This window comes from Hemiscyllium ocellatum, chromosome 48 (genome assembly GCF_020745735.1).
Source record: "Hemiscyllium ocellatum isolate sHemOce1 chromosome 48, sHemOce1.pat.X.cur, whole genome shotgun sequence".
NCBI classification, from domain to species: domain Eukaryota; kingdom Metazoa; phylum Chordata; class Chondrichthyes; order Orectolobiformes; family Hemiscylliidae; genus Hemiscyllium; species Hemiscyllium ocellatum.
This window is the reverse complement of record NC_083448.1, coordinates 8,562,709-8,586,124: the sequence shown is the minus strand read 5'-3', so window position 1 is coordinate 8,586,124 and position 23,416 is coordinate 8,562,709. Positions and strand designations below refer to the sequence as shown.

Here is a 23,416-nt window from a genome sequence, read left to right as displayed (position 1 = left end):
GTGATTATTTTGTCACAAATGAGATCATCTAGCAGATTATCAGCCTTCTGCAAATCACTGATACTTTTCCAATTTCTCTGGGTACATTTGTTGAATTTTTAATATTCCATAATGCTGCTTCATGCCAATAACTTTGACATTTGTGGCTTTACCCTCATTGATCCCCAGGTTTGATGATTAGATTAGATTCCCTACAGTATGGAAACAGGCCCTGACAAATCCACACTGACACTCCAAAGAGTAACCCACCCAGACCTAGTCCCCTACCCAATATTTACCCCTGACTAATACACCTAACGTTATGGGCAATATAGCATGGCCAATTCACCTGACCTGCACACCTTTGGATTGTGGGAGGAAACCGGAGCACACGGAGCAAACCCATGCAGACATGAGAATGTACAAACTCCACACAGACAGTCACTCGAGGCTGGAATCGAACCTGGGACCCTGGCGTCGCGAGGCAGCAGTGCTAACCACTGAACCACAGTGTCATCAGCACAGTCATTTATTGCATACAAAAATGGACTGATCTGTTTGCTGACTGTCCTGTTTTGACCACGCCTCAGCATTTTCTAAAGGCTCCAAAAGAGGTAGAGACTTTGAGACGTAAGAAATACTGTCACAAAATCTTATTGCATTGTTTGGTAGGAGTAGTTGTAGTAATTCTTGAAGACTGTGAGCTTTAAAGTGCCCAACTTTATTCCAACATATTACAGTTATGAAAACATTCCATGACTCGTTGCTTCTCTTCTCAAATTATAAATGTGTCACATCACAAACTATGACACTTTACGCTTTGGGGGACTTTGTTTAATATACTCCATTAAAGGCCCAATTCAATCATTTTGGAGATTTCTTTTCTCTGTAATCAGACTTTAAGGTGATCTGATAAACACAATAATAATTTGGATGAAGATATTTTCAGTTCTGAAAATTGGAATTTCAAGCTCCTACCCAATGGAGTAGGTGGTTGAATACCACAGCGGAAGTTATGTAAGTAATTGAAGGAGAAAATGGTAAAACGTTATGCAGATTGGAACGAAGTGAATTCGGGTCAGAGAGATGGCATTTATGGAGTTTAAACTCAGGCAAAGAGCAATGGTGCTAAATGGCCTGGTCATATGCTGTAGATTTTAAGTAACTGTATGTAAAGTTGCAGATTAAATTGTCTCAGTGATGATATGTAATAACTTATTTCGCAGCTTTATGAATTTTCAGATGAATTTCAGCCTGTTTGACATTTAGTGGAAATGTCAGCAAAACCTTGTTATCAAATGAAATTTGTTCCTAAAACCGGTCAGAAGTAATTTTGTTTTGCCTGCTGCTATATTCAGTCATTACAAAATGCACTGCTAGTTTTTCATGATAGAATATCAACAGCTGTCTGAAATACCCAATTCGATGTTTAAAGTATCGACAAGTAGCTGTTCAGGCTTGCGACTTGACTTTGAATATTGCGCTGTCAGCTAGGTCTGCTGGAAATGTATTCTGGAGCAAAATTATGTTCCAAGGAAATATTCTTTCTATTATATACCAGGAACAGAAAATCTTTTTTAAAGTAATCGTCTTAAGCTTTGCTTCACATATCATGCTCATCTTTCTGTGAACAGTAAATATTTACTTCTTAGCTGCAGATTACTCTTTCGTTCTCATTTCTAGATGCACAATAGTTGCACTGTTGAGTATTTGACATTTTTTGCCTATTTCCAGAACATGAATGAGCAACAAGCACTTCATATTCTTGTATACATAGTAGTGAAAAATAATCCAAACTCGTTTCCTCCAGCAATGTCATCAGACTATGACTTGTCTGCAGTTTGTATATATTGCTTGATTTTGTTTTCTGTTCTATTTTACTACCAAATCTGATTATTAAAAAGTCACAGCAGGGAAAGCTCACTTAATTATTGATTGATAGTCTTTGCCCAGTAATTATTCGCCACGTGCAAGATTAATCTAAAACGTATCCATTCTTCTCGCCTTTTTATTTATCAGCAGCATTCCCAGGCATTGGGAGTGTTAAGATCACTATCACCAGCCTATTTTTATGGCATTATCAATTTATTATCTTGATGCATTATACTGTTCTCCCAAAAAACACTTTCCCTGTATTTTTCACGAGATTGCTCAGAAGACAATAGAGGATTCATGGTCAACTATTATTATAGTTCAGTTAAATACTGAGCTTAATGCCATAAATCAAGTCAGAAGTTCAAGTGTAACCCAATAAAACTGTGTTCCAAGTTCAGAGCTTTGTGACTGGAAATTCAGAAAACTGATGAAGAGGCAATCGCATGGAACATTTCTCTAAGTTATCAAGAAATAGTCTCATCAAGTTCGGCTTTACACAATTTCCCTGTACGCATTATACATACTCTTTAAAGATGAGTTTTTGACATTTCAAAAGTTGTTGGGAGTAAGTAACATACGATTTTTGTGGTTCATTTACATATAATTAAAATTTAATAAATATAAACATTGTAAAGTTTCGACTTCTGTTACTTCAGGATTTACACTTACTCATTATATCTTTCATGTATGCTATTCATGAGGTTCCCTTCTGATACTCTTGTATATCTGTTTGAGATATTTTGATAGAGCAGCTTAAACAAATGCAATACTATATATTTACTACATGAAATAGAATTGTATGTACTGTATTGTGTAATGCGATCGGTTGATAAATTAGGTAAATCCAAGATAGCTCAGATAATGCATTTTGTACAACATATTGAATGCATTTAATGACACAAAAGATTTAATAAGATCCAGCTCCAGTGGTCATGTCTTTTTCTTTCAGACACTCCTTCTATCTTCCTGCTCATGTCGAATGGTTATTTGTGCATTTCTAAACAAGCCACTACATAAGAAACTGATTAACTCAGTTCACACAGTATAAGGTCCAGTGTGGGGAACACAAATCATCTTGTGCATGTGTTGAATAAATAGCTTTACAGAAAATTAATAGCCACTTTAAACCAATGTACGAGTGAAGTCCGAAAAGTGACATTTGCTATGGAAGATGAGAATTCCTGATTCAAAGTAGAAGACACAAGTTGATACATGTCAGACAAAACATGTCAGACACTTGAATGCATCTACCCATCAATATATACATGTTCAATTATTGACACTTTTTTGGACAAATATCATCCAATGCCAGAGCACATTTGATGGGCTTAATGCGACAAGCAGGATAGATAAAGAGAAAGGAGTGGATATAATATATTGAATTTTCAGAAGCCATTTGATAAAATACCAGACATTACGTTCTTCAAGAATGTAAGAGCCCATGGTGCTTGAGGTAATATGTAAGCATGGATAGAGGGTTGGGTAACAAATATAATTCAGAGAATTGGGGTCACAGGCATATTCAGGATAGTAAGATGTACCTCATGGATCAGTGATGAGGTCTCAATTATTGACAACATTTATTAATGACTTGCATGAGGAAAGTGATAGCCAAATTTGTAGATAATGCAAAAATCAGAAACAAGATACAAAGAGAATGGGCAAAGATTTGGCAGATGGAATATAATGTCAGGAAATGTAAGATTCTGCACTTCCAGCAGGAAGAATAGAGCAACAAAGTATAATTGAAATGGAGAAAGACTGCAGACAAGTGGGAACCCCCATGAATGAATCAAATAAGCTAACAACCAAGTTCAGCAGGGTAATATGAAAAGAATATGCAATATTGTCTTTTATTTCAAGGGGAATGGTGAATAAAAGTAAGGGGGTATCAACCAGAGCTGGAATGCTGTGAATGGTTTGGGGCAGTTCAAGGAAGGTTCACCTTGTAGATCCTGGGAATGGAGGGATTTTTGGCCAAAGAAAGATTGAGGATTTTGGATCTGAATTTATTGGAGCTGAGAAGAATGAGAGATAATCTTACTGAAACACATAAACTTCTGAGGGCGTTTGATAGATATGAGAGATAATTTACTGTAATAGGAGAGCCTTGGACCAGAGGGCATAATCTCAGAATAAGGGATTACCTTCTTAATGAGAAGAGGAGGAATTTGAGAGAGTCATAACGTCTTACAGCACTAAAACAGACCTTTCAGTCCAACGCATCCCACTAATCAGACTTCCAATCTGACCTGGTCCCATTTGCCAACTTTGGGCCGATTTCTCTCTGAACACTTCCCATTCATCTACCCTTCCAGATGCCTTTTATATGTTGTAACTATACCCGCCTCCACCACTTCCTCTGGCAGCTCATTCTGTGACACCTGCATGAAACAATTACCCATCAGGTCCTATTTAAATCTTTCCCCTCTCACCTTAAACATATGTCTCTCAGAGGGTAGTGAATGTGTGGAATTCTTTATCACAAGAAGCCATTGCCAGGTATGGGGGGATTGTCATAGGAGGACAGGTTGAGTGGGTTAGACCTGTGCTCATTGGAATTTCCAAGAATGGGAGGTGACCTTATTGAAACAGAGAAGATTCATCACGGACTTGACAGAGAAGATGCAGAGAGATTGTTTCCCCTTCTGGGAGAGTCTAGAACCAAAAGGCATAATCTCAGAATAAGGGTCACACATTTAAGACGGAAGTTATGAGGAATTTCTTCTTTCAGATGGTAGTGATCGGTACGATTCTTTCTACAGAGAACTGTCAAGGCTGTGACAATTGATATACACAAGACTGAATAGAAATAGAAATGTGAGGTAATGCACTTTGGTTGAAAGAACATTGAAAGATAATTTAAAATAGGGTGTATAACTCTAAAGAGGTTGCAGGTGCAGAGGTACCTCGGTGTTAATGTGCATAGATTATGAAAAGTGACAGGACACGTGAGTGCAGTTAATGAAGTGTGCAAGCGTTCTTGGCTTTATCAATAGTGTCGTAGATTTCAAAAGCAGCGAGGTAATGTTGAACTTCTACATTGCACTTGTTAAATCTCAGCCGGAAAGTTTTGTAAAGCTGTGGGCCCCACATTATGGGAAAAACATCCATCGGAGAGGTTACAGAAGCCATTTCCAAAAATGTTTCCAGGAATGAAGAACTTCAGTTATGAGAAATCAATGAAGAAGTTGAAACTGTTCTCTTTGGAAAGTAGATAGCTTTAAGGAGCTTTGATAGAGGTTTTTTTTTTAAAAAAAGTGATCTTCATGGAAAATCATGGAATCATACAGTACAGAGCAGTTCTTTGGCCCTTTGAGTCTGCATCAAGAATTAAAGTATGGAATGCACTGCCTGAAAATGTGGTGGAGCAAGTTCAAGTGATGTAGTCAAGAGGGTTTTGGTTAATTATGTGGATAGAAATGGTGTGCAGGGATGTTGAGGGGCAGGCAGGATATTGGCACAAGGTATCTGATTTGGGAATTAGATATGGAAGAATTAGGCAGGAACTGGGGAATGAAGATTGTGGACAGCAGTTTGAGGGTTAATCCACAACTGGCATGTTGGAATCTTTTAAAGAGCAGTTGATTAAAGTTCAGGACAAGCATGTTCTGGTGGAAATGAAGATTAAGGATAGCGAGATTTGAGAATCTTGGAGTCATCCAAGAGAAATTGAGAGCTTCGTTGAAAGGAAAAAGGAGACTTATGTAAGATTAAGGAAACTGATGATGAGACAGAGCCCTTGAAAAATAGCAGTGAAGAACTCAAACAAGGACTTAGGAGAGCTAAAAGGGAGCAGAAAATGTCTTTGCAAATAGGATTATGGAAAATCTCAAGGTGTTTTATGCATAGTTAAGGAGCAAAAGTGTAGCTAGGGAAAGGGTAGGTCCATTCAAGGACAAAGGAGGGAATTTATGCACGGAGCCAGAGGAAGTGGGTGAGGTCCTGAATGAATACTTTGCATTAGTATTCACAAAGAAGAAGGACATGGTGGATCATGAGTCTCAAAAGGAGTATGCTGATATTCTGGGGCATGTCAATATAAAAAAAGGTGTTCAAAGTTTCAGAAAGCATTAAGATGGACAAGTCACAGGACCTGATGGAATCTCACCCAGAATACTGAGAATAGGTAGGTGAGGAAATTGTTGGGACCTCGGCCAAAATATTTTTAGATTAGATTCCCTGCAGTGTGGAAACAGGCCCTTTGGCCCAACAAGTCCACACCTACCCTCTGAAGAGTAACCCACCCCGCTCTGACTAACACACCTAACACTACAGGCAATTTAGCACAGCCAATTCACCTGACCTACACATCTTTGGACTGTGGGAGGAAACCAGAGCACCCAGAGGAAACCCACACAGACATGAGGACAACGTGCAAATTCCACACAGTCACCCAAGGCTGGAATTGAATTTGGGACCCTGGTGCTGTTAGGTAGCAGTGCTAACCACTGAGTCACTGTGCCACCTTTGTATCTTTAATCACAGGAGAGTTCCCAGAGGACTGGAGAATAGCCAACAGTGTTCCTTTGTTTAAGAAGGGAAAGAGGGAAAATCTGGGAAATTGTAGGCTGGTGAACCTTTCATTAGTGATAGGGAAATTATTGGATAAGATTGTTAGGAAAAGGATTTGCTAACATTTGGAAAAATATAGACTTAACAGTGATAGGTAGAATGGCTTTGTTCAGGGAAGGTTGTGTGTTACAAACAAGGTTGAGATTTTTGAGGAAGTGATGAAGATGTTTGATGAGGGCAGGGCAGTAGAAGTTGTCCACATGGATTTTAGCAAGTCCGTTGACAAGGTCCTCATAGCAGGCTAAAACAAAAGGTGAAGTTACATGGGTTCCAAAGGTATTTTTTTGATTGGAGATCTGTGACCAGAGGTGTTCCACAGAGATCAATAATGGGACCCCTGCTGTTTATAATGACATATAAATGATTCTGAGGAGAATATAGGTGGCCAGATTAGTAAATTGGAAAATGACACAAAGATTGGGGGAGCTGCAGTTCGTGAGGATCGCCAGAGGATGTGCCAGAGGCCACAGGAGGTTGGATGCTTGGGCAGAGAAATGGCAGATACAGTTTAATCCAGACAAACACGAGGTAATGCATTTTGGAATAAAATGCAGGATGGCACATCCCCTAGGGGACATACATTTAAAGGTAAAACTGGGAAAGTTTAAAGCAGATGTGAGAGAAACTTTTCTTTTGCAGAGAGGGTGGTATGTGCCTGGAATGCACTTTCTAGATGTATTGGTGGAAGAGCAACATTGCAACAGATACAAGAATAGGCAAGGAATAGAAGGATATGGGCTGTATAGAAGCAAAACATTTTTAGTTGAGAAAGGTGTCATGGGTTGGTGCAAGCTTGGTAGGCCCAAGGGTCTGTTCCTGTGCCATACCTGTTCTTTATTATTTGTTCTTTTAATGGTAAACATACAGAGGGATCCAGATGCACATGTCCACAGTTTCCTGAAAGTGGCAATACAAGTGGATAAGGTGGTCAAGAAGGCACCTCGCATAGTTGCCTTCATCACTTGGGGAATAGAGGATAAAAATTGACAATGTTGCAGCGATATAGAACTTTAGTAAACTTTGGAATAGTCAAAGGGGTTATGTTCAAAGAAGATTTGAGAGGCAAGTTTCTTTATTCAGTGGGTTGAAAGTGGCTGGAATGTTAGTGGTGGAGGCTGATACAATAGCAACATTTAAGAGGGATAAATGAATAAGCAGGGAACAGAGTTAGATAAACCACTTGGAAGAAAAAGGTTTTTAGCTTTGAAAAACATCCTGGGTCACTGCAGTCTTGCTGGGCCAAAGTGCTGTAATGTCTGGGCTGAAAGGCCTCCTTCTGCACTGTCACAATTCTGTAATTCTTTGAAATAGATAGATGTTTAATTCATAAGGGAATAATCAATTATGAGGTAAAAGCAGGGAAGTGGAGTTGAGGGGTAGCATAATAGCATTTAATGACAGAGCAGACCCCATGAGCTGAATGACATCACTGTCTGCTGAATGACATATTAGATTATTCTCCTGCATCTTTGGTCTTACGGTCTTAAATGAAAGCAAATTTGATCAGGGTATCAATGCTAGATTATCTAACTCAACTTGCCCGGATATGCAAGGACTTTATGGAAAGTGGAATAGCAATTCTCTTTGATGTTGCCCTCATGGCTATAAGGATAAATGTACCATCTAGCATACAAAACAGCGAGGTCCAAAGCGTATTCTATCGTTTTTGTTAAATTTTCTGCCCATGGGTAATGTGAGGTCCTCAGAAACCTTGGTTCTGCAAAGTGCACAAAATCAAAGTGAGCTGCTCATCTGATCGTTATCCTTACATTGTATGAAAACGGGACTGAGCTCAGCCAAGATGTTCCGAGTTACAAATAATGAGGCAGTGGTTACTATTTAAGCTTACATAATATTAGGTTTACCAGGCAGAACCCAAGAGAAGGCATCTCTGCTGGATTCCTGGGTGGGGTGGGAATGAAGGAAAACAGGTAGGAAATCTGAAGAAGCAAAATCTTCCAATTTAACATTTGATGTGATAATCTCAGATTCAGTTTAATCAGCATCTAACATGGTTTAATTTCTTTCATGAAACCTTTCTTTTTCTTTGCAAAGGGACCCCCAGATTTGGATAGTTACCTTTGTACCGGAGAAACCCATCTCTAACCAATGTGCCAATTTGGACACCTTGGAATATCTAACATTATGTCCTTCTCAATATTGAAATTCAGTGTACCCGAAATGATTCAAATTGTCAAACAAAGAAGTTACCAAATATTAAACCATTGACTGTACTTCAAAAGTAATCCATTTCTGCATTGGATTTTGGAATATCCTGAGTGTGGTAAGATGCTATATAATGTATGTTAATTGACCTAAGGTGAGCTCTCCTTCTCTCTTCACCTACGCAGTCTGATCAGCTTAACATTATCAGCATTCTCATTTTCAATTACAAAATAATCCGAATTATTTTTCTTCTGTATATTTTTCTTCTCTTTAATGACCCATTCTGTGTGATACTTTATTCATTTGGAAGATAAAATATTTAGTTACCTGATCATGTTGGCTTTGCACTAATTTGAACTAATTCAATGCACAGAAATTAATTATTGTGACAAACCTACAAAATTATTTTTGGATAGAATTGTCTTAATTAAGTGGAGTAGAGGAGAACTGAATCTGAGGAAGCAGTCAGAAATTTACAAAAGCCATTACACAAGTCTACAAATGAACAAAACACTAGTAGATGGCATTTAACAAATAAAACACGAGGTACTTCTCATGGAAGAAAAAATAATAGCTTACACCATGGGTGTGTGATGAAGCTGCTCCTTTAACAAGGTTATATAGTCCTTGGTTTCTTTCTTTTTTGCCAGATCGTAAATGACACAGACTCCAAAAAGTCTGGTATGTGGGGTTTTAGGGCCAATTTGATAATAGCTAACAGATAATGCCGCAGACAGAAGGCTTTCAAGTTCTAAAAAAGAATTTGTACAATGAAAGAGAAGTGGCCGGTTCTCCCAGCTCAGGTTTTCTCTGGTTTGGTTATTTTTTATCGCAGTAGTGTAAAGAAAGATTACTGAACCCAAAGAAGCAGGTCCATGCTGGTTCTCTCTCTCTCACATGTCTCCTGTCAGAACCTATGTTTGATTTTACCTTTCGTGTCGAGGGGTGTTTATGGGAATTGTTGCAACTATTTGGAATAGCATCATTAGGTTGGGATAGTTTGTTGGGTTTTCGGATAGGATAGGTTTTTCGGTATTCTTTTTTCTGATGTTTGTGTTTCATTCAATAATCTTGCAAATAAATTCTATTTTATTTAAAATGAGGTAGTTTGACCAGCTGCATCTCTCCTGGAATATCCATGTTACACCTGCTTAAGACAACGAGCAAAGTTAGGGTCTCGGCAACTTTCTTGAAATGTTTTGAGGGAGTCTAGCCTGGTCCATAATAGGTGCAACTGATTGAGTCACAGAGTCACAGAGTCATAGAGACGTAAGCCCTGAAACAGACCCTTCACTCCAACTCATCCATGCTGACCAGATATCCCAATCTCATCCAGTCCCATTTGCCAGCACTTGGCCCATATCCCTCCAAACCCTTCCTATCCATATACCCACCCAGATGCCTTGTAAATTTTGTAATTGTACCAGCCTCTACCACTTCCTCTGGCAGCTCATTCCATTCATGCATTACCCTCTGTGTGAAAATGTTGCTCCTTAGGTCCCTTTTATATCTTCCCCTCCTCATCCTAAACCTATGCCTGCTAGTCCTGGACTCTTCCACCCCAGGGAAAAGACTATTTATCCTATCCATGCCCTTCATTATTTTATAAGCCTCTATAATTTCACCCTTCAGCCTCCGACACTCCAGAGAAAACTGCCCCAGCCTAGCAACCTCTCCCTATAGCTCAAATCCTCTAACCTGGCAACATCCTCGTAAATCTGTTATGAACCCTTTCAAGTTTCACAACATCCTTCCGATAGGAAAGAGACCAGAATTGCATGCAATATTCCGAAAGTGGCCGAACCAATGACCTGTACAGACGCAACATGACCTCCCAACTACTATACTCAATGCCCTGAACAATAAAGGAAAGCATACCAATCGGGGGCAAAGGGTGGAAAGATGCTAACATTTCATATGTCTGTGACACATGAATAAATAAGAAGATTGAATAATTAACTACATTATTGAAATTATTCGAGTATGAGATACTGAAAGTCATGCTGAAACTGAAATGTCAGTTTGTACAAGCTTAATTGCCAAATACTGAAGGCTCGAAAGAGGTTTCAAAATCTGGTCTTTCATTCAACCTTACATCGAGATCATTATTTGAATAATTGTGAATATTTTCAAATACATTGTAAGTTTGTTCACTGAGTTGGAAGATTTGTTTTCCGACGTGTCGTCACCATGCTAGGTAACATCATCAGTGAGCCTCCGGTGAAGTGCTGGTTTTATGTCCAGCTTTCTATTTATGTGTCTTGTTCTGTTGTAGTAGGTGATATCACTTCCAGTTCTTTTTCTGAGAGGTTGGTGAATGGGGTCCAAATGGATATATTTGTTGATGGAGTTCTGGTCTGAATGCTTAGCCTGTCCTGGGATGGATGTATTGTCCCAGTCCCTTGTTGTCTGTGTGTAAGGATGCTAGTGATAGTTGGTCGTGTCTTTTGACTGGCAGTAGGTGCTCGTGTATCCTTGTGGTTGGTTTCCTGCCAGTCTGCCCGTTGTAATGTTTGTTTCAGTCCTTGCAGGGTATTTTGTATATGACATTGTATATACAGATTTATCAAGAGCTGTTTCAGTGTGTTGGTAGGTTTGTGGGCTACCATGATGCCAAGGGGCTCTTGATGAATCCAAAAGACCCTGTACCAACAACCAGCAGAATAAACATTATGTACAAAATACCCTGCAAGGACTGCAACAGCTTACATTGGACAGACTGGCAGGAAACTAGCCACCAAAAAACATGTCCAATTAGTATCCTTGCACTCAGACAACGAGAGCAACAGTTCAATTTGGACAATACATCCATCCTGGGATAGGCTAAACAAAGAGATGCACATTAATATCTAGAGGCCTGGCATTGAAACCAGAACTCTATCAACAAACACATCGATCTGGACCCCATTTACCAACCTCTTAAGTAAGAACCGGATGGGGTATCACCCACCACAACAGACCACGACACATATATAGAAAGCTGGACAGTACACCAGGTGCTTCAACTGGGGCTCACTGATGATGCTACCTAGCATGGTGACGAAACGTCTGAGAACAAACCTTCCAGTTCAGTGAGCAAATGGATAACCTGAACCATAACCTGAGCTACAAATCTTCACAAAATCCGACAACATTTGCCAAGTAATAACATTATTGTGTTTCACTATGAGATTATGCGACCCAATTGTATGTTAATGTTGTTCCAAACTCACACTTTGATTCCATCATAATAATAGATACAAGGTATACAGCACCTTCTGTACAGAAAACATTTCATAGAGGTGTAATGAAAAAAGAAATCTGTGCCCAAGTATATATTTAAAAAGGTGACTAAATGCTTGATAGAAGAGGTTTTTTTTGGGAGGAGTTTAAATGGGGGGAGAGAAGTGAAGAAGCAAAGGTGTTGAGAGGAAGTTCCACAAGATGAGGATAAATTACAGAATGCTGAGACGCAGAGAAGAGGTGAGTGCACAAGAAGCCAAATTGGTGAATAAGACAATGTGGGACTTGTCGGGGGAAGATCACAAAGATAAGAAGTAGCATATCATTAACTTATGTCAACATGAAGATGTAAACCTTAAATTTAAGTCACTAGCAAATCCAGGAGCCAGCATAATATACTGGCAGGGAAATTTGCCAGAACTGCTTGGGAGGACCCAGAGAGATAGTGAGGAAAGAGATCGATCTGAGATGGGTACAGCTGAGAACAGAAGTGAGTCAAACAGTCAGGGCAGGCAGGGACAAGGTAGGACCAATAAATAAAACTGCATTTATTTCAATGCAAGGGGCCTAACAGGGAAGGCAGATTAACTCAGGGCATGGTTAGGAACATGGGACTGGAATATCATAGCAATTACAGAAACATGGCTCAGGGATGGGCAGGACTGGCAGCTGAATGTTCCAGAATACAAATGCTACAGGAAGGATAGGAAGGGAGGCAAAAGAGGAGGGGGAGTGGCATTTTTGTGAAGGGATAACATTGCTGCTGTGCTAAGGCAAGATATTCCCAGAAATACATTCAGGTCAGTTATTTGGGTGAAACTGAGAAATAAGAAAGGGATGATCGCCTTATTGGGATTGTATCATAGACCCCCCAATAGTCAGAGGGAAATTGAGAAACAAACTTGTCAGGAGATCTCAACTATCTGGAAGAATAATAGGGTGGTTATGGTAGGGGATTTTATCTTTCCAAACATCAACTGGGACTGCCATAGTGTTAAAGGTTTAGATGGAGAGGAATTTCTTAAGTGTGTACAAGACAATTTTCTGATTCAGTATGTGGATGTACCTACTAGAGAAGGTGCAAAACTTGACCTACTCTTGGGAAATAAGGCAGGGCAGATGACTGAAGTGACAGTGGGGGAGCACTTTGGGGCCAGTGACCATAATTCTATTTGTTTTAAAATAGTGATGGAAAAGGACAGACCAGATCTAAAAGTTGAAGTTCTAAATTGGAGAAAGGCCAATTTTGACGGTATTAGGCAAGAACTTTCAAAAGCTGATTGGAGGCAGATGTTCGCAGGTAAAGGGACGGCTGGAAAATGGGAAGCCTTCAGAAATGAGATAACAAGAATCCAGAGAAAGTATATTCCTGTCAGGGTGAAAGGGAAGGCTGGATGACTAAAGAAATTGAGCGTTTGGTAAAGAAAAAGAAGGAAGCGTATGTCAGGTATCGACAGGATAGATCGAGTGAATCCTTAGAAGAGAATAAAAAAAGGAGTATACTTAAGAGGGAAATCAGGAGGGCAAAACAGGGACATGAGATAGCTTTGGCAAATAGAATTAAGGAGAATCTAAAGGGGTTTTACAAATATATTAAGGACAAAAGGGTAACTAGGGAGAGAATAGGGCCCCTCAAAGATCAGCAAGGCAGCCTTTGTGTGGAGCCACAGAAAATGGGGGAGATACTAAATTAATATTTTGTATCAGTATTTACTGTGGAAGAGGATATGGAAGATATAGACTGTAGGGAAATAGATGGTGACATCTTGCAAAATGTCCAGATTACAGAGGAGTAAGTGCTGGATGTCTTGAAACGGTTAAAGGTGGATAAATCCCCAGGACCTGATCAGGTGTACCCGAGAACTGTGTGGGAAGATAGAGAAGTGATTGCTGGACCTCTTGCTGAGATATTTGTATCATCGATAGTCACAGGTGAGGTGCCGGAAGACTGGAGATTGGCAAACGTGGTGCCACTGTTTAAGAAGGGTGGTAAGGACAAGCCAGGGAATGATAGACCAGTGAGCCTGACCTCAGTGGTGAGCAAGTTGTTGGAGGGAATTCTGAGGGACACGATGCACATGTATTTGGAAAGGCAAGGACTAATTCGGGATAGTCAACATAGCTTTGTGCGTGGGAAATCATGTCTCACAAACTTGATTGAGTTTTTTTGATGAAGGAACACAGAAGATTGATGAGGGCAGAGCAGTAGATGTGATCGATATGGACTTCAGTAAGGTGTTCGACAAGGTTCCCCATGGGAGACTGATTAGTAAGGTTAGATCTCATGGAACACAGGGAGAACTAGCCAAAACTGGCGCAAAGGGTGGTGGTGGAGTGTTGTTTTTCAGACTGGAGGCCTGTGACCAGTGGAGTGCCACAAGGATCGGTGCTGGGCCCTCTACTTTTTGTCATTTACATAAATGATTTGGATGCGAGCATAAGAGGTACAATTAGTAATTTTGCAGATGACACCAAAATTGGAGGTGTAGTGGACAGCGAAGAGGGTTACCTCAGATCACAACAGGATCTTGACCAGATGGGCCAATGGGCTGAGAAGTGGCAGATGGAGTTTAATTCAGATAAATGCGAGGTGCTGTATTTTGGGAAAGCAAATCTTTGCAGGACTCATACACTTAATGGTAAGGTCCGAGGGAGTGTTGCTGAATAAAGAGATCTTGGAGGGCAGGTTCATAGCTCCTTGAAAGTGGACTTGCAGGTACATAGGATAGTGAAGAAGGCGTTTGGTATGCTTTCCTTTATTGGTCAGAGCATTGAGTACAGGAGTTAGGAGGTCATGTTACGGCTGTACAGGACATTGGTGAGGCCACTGTTGGAATATTACGTGCAATTCTGGTCTCCTTCCTATCGGAAAGATGTAGTGAAACTTGAAAGGGTTCAGAAAAGATTTACAAGGATGTATGCAGGGTTGGAGGATCTGAGAGCTACAGGGAGAGGCTGAACAGGCTAGGGCTGTTTTCCCTTGAGTGTTGGAGGCCGAGGGGTGACCTTATAGAGGTTTACAAAATTATGAAGGGCATGGATAGGATAAATAGACAAAGTCTTTTCCCTGGGGTCGGGGAGTCCAGAACCCGAGGCATAGGTTTAGGGTGAGAGAGGAAAAATACAAAAGAGACCTAAGGAGCAACTTTTTCATGCAGAGGGTGGTACTTGTATGGAATGAGCTGCCAGAGGATGTGGTGGAAGCTGCTACAATTGCAACATTTAAGAGGCATTTGGATGGGTATATGAATAGGAAGGGTTTGGAGGGATATGGGTCGGGTGCTGCCAGGATTGGGTTGGGATATCTGGTCAACATGGATGGGTTGGACCGAAGGATCTGTTTCCATGCTGTACATCTCTATGACTCTATAAGGCATCAAGTACAAAGGTGACAGGTAAATAAGACCTCGCGCAGGACTGGATAGGAATTGCAAAGCTTGGATTAGAACATAGAACATAGGACCATACAGCGCAGAACAGGCTCTTCGGCCCTCGATGTTGCACCGACCTGTGAACTATTCTCAGCTCGTCCCCCCAAAATCATCCATGTGCTTATCTAAGGATTGTTTAAATTTCACTAACGTGGCTAACTTGACTACATTAGCAGGTAGGGCATTCCAAGCCCTTACCACTCTCTACATAAAGAACCTGCCTCTGACATCTGTCTTAAATCTATCACCCCTCAATTTGTAGTTGGCCCCCTCGTACAAGCTGACATCATCATCCTAGGAAAACGACTAACACTGTCTACCCTATCTAATCCTCTGATCATCTTGTATGTCTCTATCAAATCCCCTCTTAGCCTTCTTTCCAATTAGAACAGACCCAAGTCTCTCAGCCTTTCCTCATAAGACTTTCCCTCCAGACCTGGTAAATCTCCTCTGCACCTTTTCCAATGCTTTCACATCCTTCCCGAAATATGAGGACCAGAACTGTACACAATATTCCAAGTGTGGCCGCACCAGCGTTTTGTATAGTTGCAACATGATATTGCGGCTCCAGAACTCAATCCCTCTACGAACGAAACCTAACATACCGTATGCCTTCTTAACAGCACTATCCACCTGGGTGGCAACTTTCAGGAATTCTATGTACATGGACTCCAAGATCCCTCTGCACATACACACTACCAAGAATCTTTCCATTGACTCAGTACTCTGCCTTCCTGTTATTCTTCCCAAAGTGCATCACCTCAGATTTAGCTGCATTGAACTCCATTTGCCACCTCTCAGCCCAATTCTGCAGTTTATCCAAGTCCCCCTGCAACCTGTAACATTCTTCCAAACTGTCCACTACTCCACCGACTTTAGTGTCATCTGCAAATTTACTAATCCATCCACCTATGCCTGCGTCATCATTTATAAAAATGACAAACAGCAGTGGTCCCAAAACAGATCCTTGTGGCACATCACTAGTAACCATACTCCAGGCTGAATATTTTCCATCAACCACCACTCACTGCCTTCTTTCAGAAAGCTAGTTTCTAATCCAAACTGCTAAATCAATTCCATGGCTCTGCATTTTCTCATGAACCTACCATGCGGAACCTTATCAAAGGCTTTACTGAAGTATACCATGTCAACTGCCCTACCCTCATCTACATGCTTGGTCACCTTCTCAAAAAACTCAATGAGGTTTGTGAGACAAAACCATGTTGACTGTCTGAAATCAAATTGTTGCTTGCTTGATGATTATAAATCTTATCTTTTATAATCCTTTCCAAAACCTTTCCTATAACAGAACTAAGGCTCACTGGTCTATAATTACCTGGGTCATTTCTACTGCCCTTCTTGAACAAGGGCACAACATTTGCAATCCTCCAGTCCTCTGGTACTAAACCTTTCGACAATGATGACGTAAATATCAAAGCCAAAGGCTCTGCTATCTCCTCCCTAGCTTCCCAGAGAATCCTCGGATAAATCCCATCCAGCCCAGGGGACTTGTCTACTTTCACTCCTTCGAGAATTGATAACACCTGTTCGTAACTAACCTCGATCGTTTCTAGTCTAATATCTTGTACCTCATTCTTCTCCTCTCCAATATTCTCCTTTTGCTGAGTGAAAACCGATGAGAAATGTTTGTTTAGCACCTCTCCGATCTCCACAGGGTCCACACTCAACTTCCCACTTCTGTCTTTGACTGACCCTATTCCTACCCTAATCATCCTTTTATTCCTCACATACCTATAGAAAGCTTTAGGGTTCTCCTTTCTTCTATTTGCTAAAGACTGCTCGTGTCCTGTCTTTGCTCTTCTTAACTCTCTCTTTAAATCCTTCCTCGCTGATCTGTAACTCTCCATCGCCTCATCTGTACCGTCTTGCCTCATCAACACAGAAGCCTCCTTCTTCTTCTTAACAAGAGATGCAATTTCTGTAGTTAACCACGGTTCCCTTACCTTATCACTTCCTCCCTGCCTGACAGGGACATACCTATCAAGGACACGTAATATCTGTTCCTTAAACCAGCTCCACATTTCCATTGTCTGCATCCCCTGCATTTTGCTACCCCATGCATCCTAATTCTTGCCTGATCGCATTATAATTGCCCTTACCCCATCGATAACTCTTGACCTGTGGCATGTACCTATCCCTTTCCATCGCTAAACTAAACGTAATTGAATTATGGTCACTCTCTCCAAAGTGGTCACCTACATTTAATTCAAACCTGGCCTGGTTCATTACCAAGCACCAGATCCAGTGATATACTGTGTCAGGAAACCCTCCAGTACACATTGGACATCCGACATTCTGGAGTTATAGCATTTCCAGTTAATGTTGGGGAAGTTAAAGTCCCCCCTGTTCCTTTCACTCCTGCCCAGAATAATATTGCTAATCCTCTCTTCCAACTCCCTGGAACCCTGCGGAGGCCTATAAAAAAACTCCAAGCAGTGTGACCTCTCCTCTCCTGTTTCTAAGCTCAGCCCACACTACCTCAGTAGATGAATCCTCATCGAAAGTTCTCTCTGTCACCGTTATGCTATCCTTGACTAACAAATACTATCCTTGAAGTTTACTGAGGATAGTGAATGGCTGGTGAGTCAGAACAGCATTTGAACAGTCAAAGTTAATGCAAAAGTGATAAATGCAAAAATCCTGACTATAGCATTTCAAGGACAGCGCTGGAGAGGATATTGACACCGTAATTGTGGAGATCAGCAATCTTAGCAATGGAAATCATAGGATCATAGAAATTGTGAAACTTGGGTAAAATAGAATGCCAACGAATCTGATTTATTACAAAACAGGGAGGGAAATGAAACTGGTTATGAGGCTAAAATTAATGGTTTTGGCAATCTCAATATTTATCTGTTGGTGACTAGATGCTGAACAAGTATTCTATCAACATAGTTGACTCAGAAGGGATATGGTGAGGTGCACAATAGATAGAAGTGAATATAGTTGATCTAGATGTGAGAGTTGAGTCAAGATTGGAAAAGCACAGCTGGCCAAGCAGCATCCAAGGAGCAGGAAAATCGACATTTTGGGCAAAAGCTCTTCTACAGGAACACTTTTTGCCGAAACATCAATTTTCCTGCTCCTCGGATGCTGCCTAACCTGCTGTGCTTTTCCAGCACCACTCTCATCTTGACTCTAATCTTGAGCATCTGCAGTACCCACCTCTGCCTAGATATGGGAGTTGGCCTACTCTTTGCAGATGATACATGAGAAAACGAGAAACTGAAGAGGGAGGAGTAAGGATAACTTGTTGGAGAAGATGCCAAAGATAACAGCCTGAGTGTAGAAAATAAGCAGACACTGTGGAGACAATATTCTCCCTATGTTCAGATTGGTAAGAATGAACAAAAGCAGTCGCACTCCAGTGCACCAAGGGGAGTCTTGTATGGTGGCCCACTATGTCAAAGACTGTAGACTGATGCGTGTGATATGAAATAATGCACTGTAATCGGTGGTTATCATTTGTGTTTCCAGTTAGAACCATTTCAGTCTGACTGGGACAGAAATCCAACGAGAGGTTCAAATCTGTAGCTGCAGAAAGATAGATATAACTTTAGTTTGATTTGTGGGCTGGAAAGGGAAAAATGAGTACACTGTATTTGTTTTTGAAGATGGAACGATAATGGTAGTTTTCAATGTGGAGGTATAGCACCTGAGAGAGGTAATGTACTGGGATACACTAAGTACTCATCCATCTTATTAATTGATTTTTGAAATTCAGTTTGTAAAACTGAAAATTTCTTCTGGATGCATCTAGGTGAGGATTAAATGAGCAGTTTGGTACTTTTCAATGTGCTTAAGAGATCCTCAAGAGAATAGAACTTCCTCGAAGGTACTAAAGATTATTTTCTTTGAATCACTTACTTTATTTTTCATTCATGGATTTGCAATATTCCTTTGGTAAAAACAGTGAAGAATGGTATACAAAAGGCAAGTGACAAGGGGTGAAAACTATTTGACCAGCAGTCCTATTCTGCATAAACTACTGCAATAACAAGTTTGCACGTTCTTCCCGTGTCTGCGTGGGTTTCTGCCGGGTGCTCCGGTTTCCTCCCACAGTCCAAAAATGTACAGGTCAGGTGAATTGGCCATGCTAAATTGCCCATAGTGTTTGGTGAAGGGGTAAATGTAGGGGAATGGGCCAGGGTGGGTTGCTCTTCAGAGGTGCGGAGGGTTGTTGGGCAGAAGGGCCTGTTTCCACACTGTAAGTAATCTAATCTAAAAAAAACAATGTCCAGTTTCAGAAAGTATAAAATCAAGGTTCCCAAAAATACCAACTTACTGGATGTTTCATTACCAAATTCAAATTTAACCATCTGAAAATAACCTCAGGTGGGTGAGCATGTGGAGAAGGGTTATAGGACCCTTACTGGAGGAAATACCATCAAATTTGGAAACAACATGCTCAGTCTGGAAACAATATTACACGTTATGCATTGGATAGGCATATGGAGGATAGTGGGCTCGTGTGGGTTGGCTTGGATTGGCGCAACATTGAGGGCCAAAGGGCCTGTACTGCGCTGTATGTTTCTATGTTCTATGTTAGAAGTAAGCCATTCAGTCCCTTGAGCTAATTTCACAATTCAGTTAAATCTTGGCTGATGTAAATTTTAAGTGGAGGTGGGTACTGCAGATGCTGGAGATTAAAGTCTAGATTAGAGCAGTGCAAAAAAAGCACAGCAGGTCAGACAGCATCCAAGGAGCAGGAAAATCGACTTTTCGGGCAAAAGCGATGAAGGATTTTTACCCAAAACGTCGATTTTCCTGCTCCTTGGATGCTGCCTGACCTGCTGTGCTTTACCAGCACCACTCTAATCTAGATGGAAATTTTAACTCCATTTACTTACATTCATTCAATTTCACTGTACACCCCTGCCTAACCCATCAATCTTTGTTTTGAAAATTTCAACACATTTAGTTTCCACAGTTGGGGGTCGAGCTTGGTTGGGGGTTGGGGGTATGCTCAGATTTCTACATGTGATAGAATTGCTTCCCACATCACTATTGAATCCCCAAGTCTAATTTTAAGATTATGCCCCTTTGTTCTGGAGTTCCTTGAAGACAATACCTTATCAAATCCCTTAATCATCTTAAATACCTCTATCACATCATCCTTTAATCTTTGACATTTGAGGAAACACAAACCTATGTAAACCTGTACTGTGCTATTTATTTGAGACTTTTAGACCCAGTGTCATTCTGGTGAATCTGTGTTACAGATCGTCCAAATGCAATAGGTTAGTCAACTGAAGAGTGACTATGAACAGTCTGGATCGCAACATAGATGCTAATTGATTTGGAGATACCGGTGTTGGACTGGGGTGTACAAAGTTAAAAATCACACAATACCAGGTTACAGTCCAACAGATAGAATTAGAAGCACCAGCTTTCTAAGCGCTGCTCCCTCATCAAGTGGACAATCACCTGATGATGGAGCAGCACTCCGAAAGTTAGAGCTTCTAAGTAAACCTGCTGTACTATAACCTGGTGTTGTGCGATTTTTAACTCGGTGCTAATTGCTAGTATACAACAAAGAATTGTAGATGCTGAAAATCTGAAACAAAACTAAAATTGCAGGTCTGTCAGCAATTTTAAAAGTAACTGAAGATAGTTAGGCTGAAAACACTCCACTGAATCATACGAGAACAATGACAGAGACTTTTCTGCTATACCACAGTGGTGGTTATTTTGTTAGTGCTTTGTATTCTGAGGACAATCAGTTCACATGATTGAACTATCTCAAAATTAACATCATTCATATATTTTGTCACTATGCATCATGGAACTGGCAGGGTAATTCCCAGTTCCTGTCTCTTCACAGTGATATATTTTTAAATTAATTATTTTTAATGTGAGAATTCAACACTAATTGCCCTTGAAAAAGTGGTGGCGAGCCCCATCTTCTTGAATCGCTGCAGTCCGTGTGATGTCAGTAAACCATTCCATGGAAAATGTGAACCGTGAGTGATGTATGACAATTTCATTTAAAATCCAGGCAAATGTGGAACTAAGAAATTGAATTAAGCATAAGTAACAAGTTATACCCGGTTATTTTTGTTGAAAATAAATAGCTGTGCTCACAAAAGCTTTCTTAAGATATACCCCTTCCTAAATATCGTGGTTACTATTTTCATTTTGGGTTTCAAAATTCTTAGAAAAAACATTCAATCATCTGAAAGCATTTCTTTCTAATGGCTCCTCAGCAGAAAGATGAGTTCTTCTCCATATTGTGCCTAATTTGAATACAAAATTAGTGAGATTAATCTTATATTTGTAACATATGAGTGGATGTTTGATGGGGAAAAGAATATCTTCTGTCAATAGTTTAAAAAAAATTAAAAATGAAAGCAGTTTCAAACACAAATTAGTGTGCATGTTCTTTGTATTTTTATTGAATGCATATTAAATTCTGGAATTTGCAGGTTATTAATGGCTTACTTTGCTAAATTATTTTCATTCTCTTTATGACTGTCAAACTCAGTAAATGTGGGGACTTGGGAAGAAGGTTATAAAATTTAATCCTTGGCCAGAATTATGGTTTGATCAACTTCACATTTAATTCGAGACACAAATGGCACAACCATTAATTTTAAAGAGCACTAATTCTTTCAACTTACCTGCATAATGTTATTTTAAACTGTGTCCCTCACCTCAGACTTACAATGGAAAAGAATAACGCGACTTGGTTATTCATTAATAAGCACCTAAAGAACACCTGTTGGAATAGAAAGATCTGACAAATATTCCTTTAAAAACGGAACTCAAATGGAACTGCCCAGCTGCACAATGAAGCTGCTTCCCTTATTGAGAGAGAGAAAAAAAATCACTCTTGGAAAAGTACGATTCTTTCTTCGATCAAAATATTATTTATTCTTCGGGCGCCTCTTGTATGGTCCTTCTGCTACATGCCTTGATATGATGACTCACAGATGACGTGTGCAGGAGTACTGTTTGTAAACCTCAAGCCCATGTGCGTGCAGCCAGCATGACTTGCCAAGACTGCCTGCCAAACAGTTAGCATGCCATCTCTCTAACCTTTCCATGAGGCCTCTTTACCACGTGAATGTCAGAGCGAAACACAATTTCAGTTTTAGTATAAAAAAACCAAAAGTATTTACCGTATCCAACCACCACACTCCTCATCAACTGTATTTCATTTACAAATAGTTCATTTACTTCAGAATTTTGTAAATATGATTTTTTTTCCTAAAATACAGCATGTTAAAAAAATTAATTTGGAAGCAAAACCTTGAGTTGTTTTTGACTCAGTATCAAGTATATGTCTTTCCATTTGCACAGACCATATCATCAAACATGTGTGATGCAAGTTGTCACTGTTATTGTTTGATTATGAGATCCAACCATTTTGCTCCATCAAATCTCAGCATTTCACACTGACCTACTGATTGCAGACAAATAAATGGAAAAGTATAGCACTTCTAATTTTAGAAAAGATAATTAAATAAAGATGACTCCTGTCAATTAATGGATCAATATAAGTATTACACACGCAAATAACTAAACATATTTATGATTAATTTAGTGATATTGTGAATCAATTGCTTTTTCTAAAACATCGACAAGACTGACCCAATCCTTGGAAATTATAGCGAGATTATTTTTGGGGCAACTAACATTTCATCAAATACATCAGATAATGCATAAGTAATTGCTCATTCATGAACAAATTAAATGCCTTGCCAACTTGAACATGAAAGAATACATGATGCACATTGGAAAACATTGTAGCTAATTAATCTTAAAAGTTTAAATACAGACTGCTTTTCTGTTAGTTTTGTGAGATGGAAACTCTCATAAAAAAAGAGGAAGGTTAGTATGCAAAAGCACTTGACTGAGGAATTACTTAAGGCATTGGGCACACTGCAACAGCACGCCCCTCTACACAACCCTTTTCAATAATTACATACCAAAAAAAATGCATTTGCTAACTCTTGAAACACTATTTAATCTCTTCAGTTACATCAAACAATGAAACAAAAGCACAGAGGATGACACTTCAATTCAGAATGCAATTCCTGGCATATTTTGTTTGTTAAAGTTTGAATTTTTTGCATGTTTTAGAGTGTTAACATTTAAATACAACATCAACCGATGGCTGCAAAGTCCAAAGAAATTTCAGTTGC

General features: G+C 39.9%; 1 protein-coding gene across 3 annotated transcripts in view; it reads right to left on the bottom strand.

Annotated features, from left to right (window-relative positions):
- Positions 1 to 23,416, bottom strand: part of tet3 (tet methylcytosine dioxygenase 3) — a 344,617-nt gene that overhangs the window by 238,494 nt on the left and 82,707 nt on the right. The window lies entirely within an intron of this gene.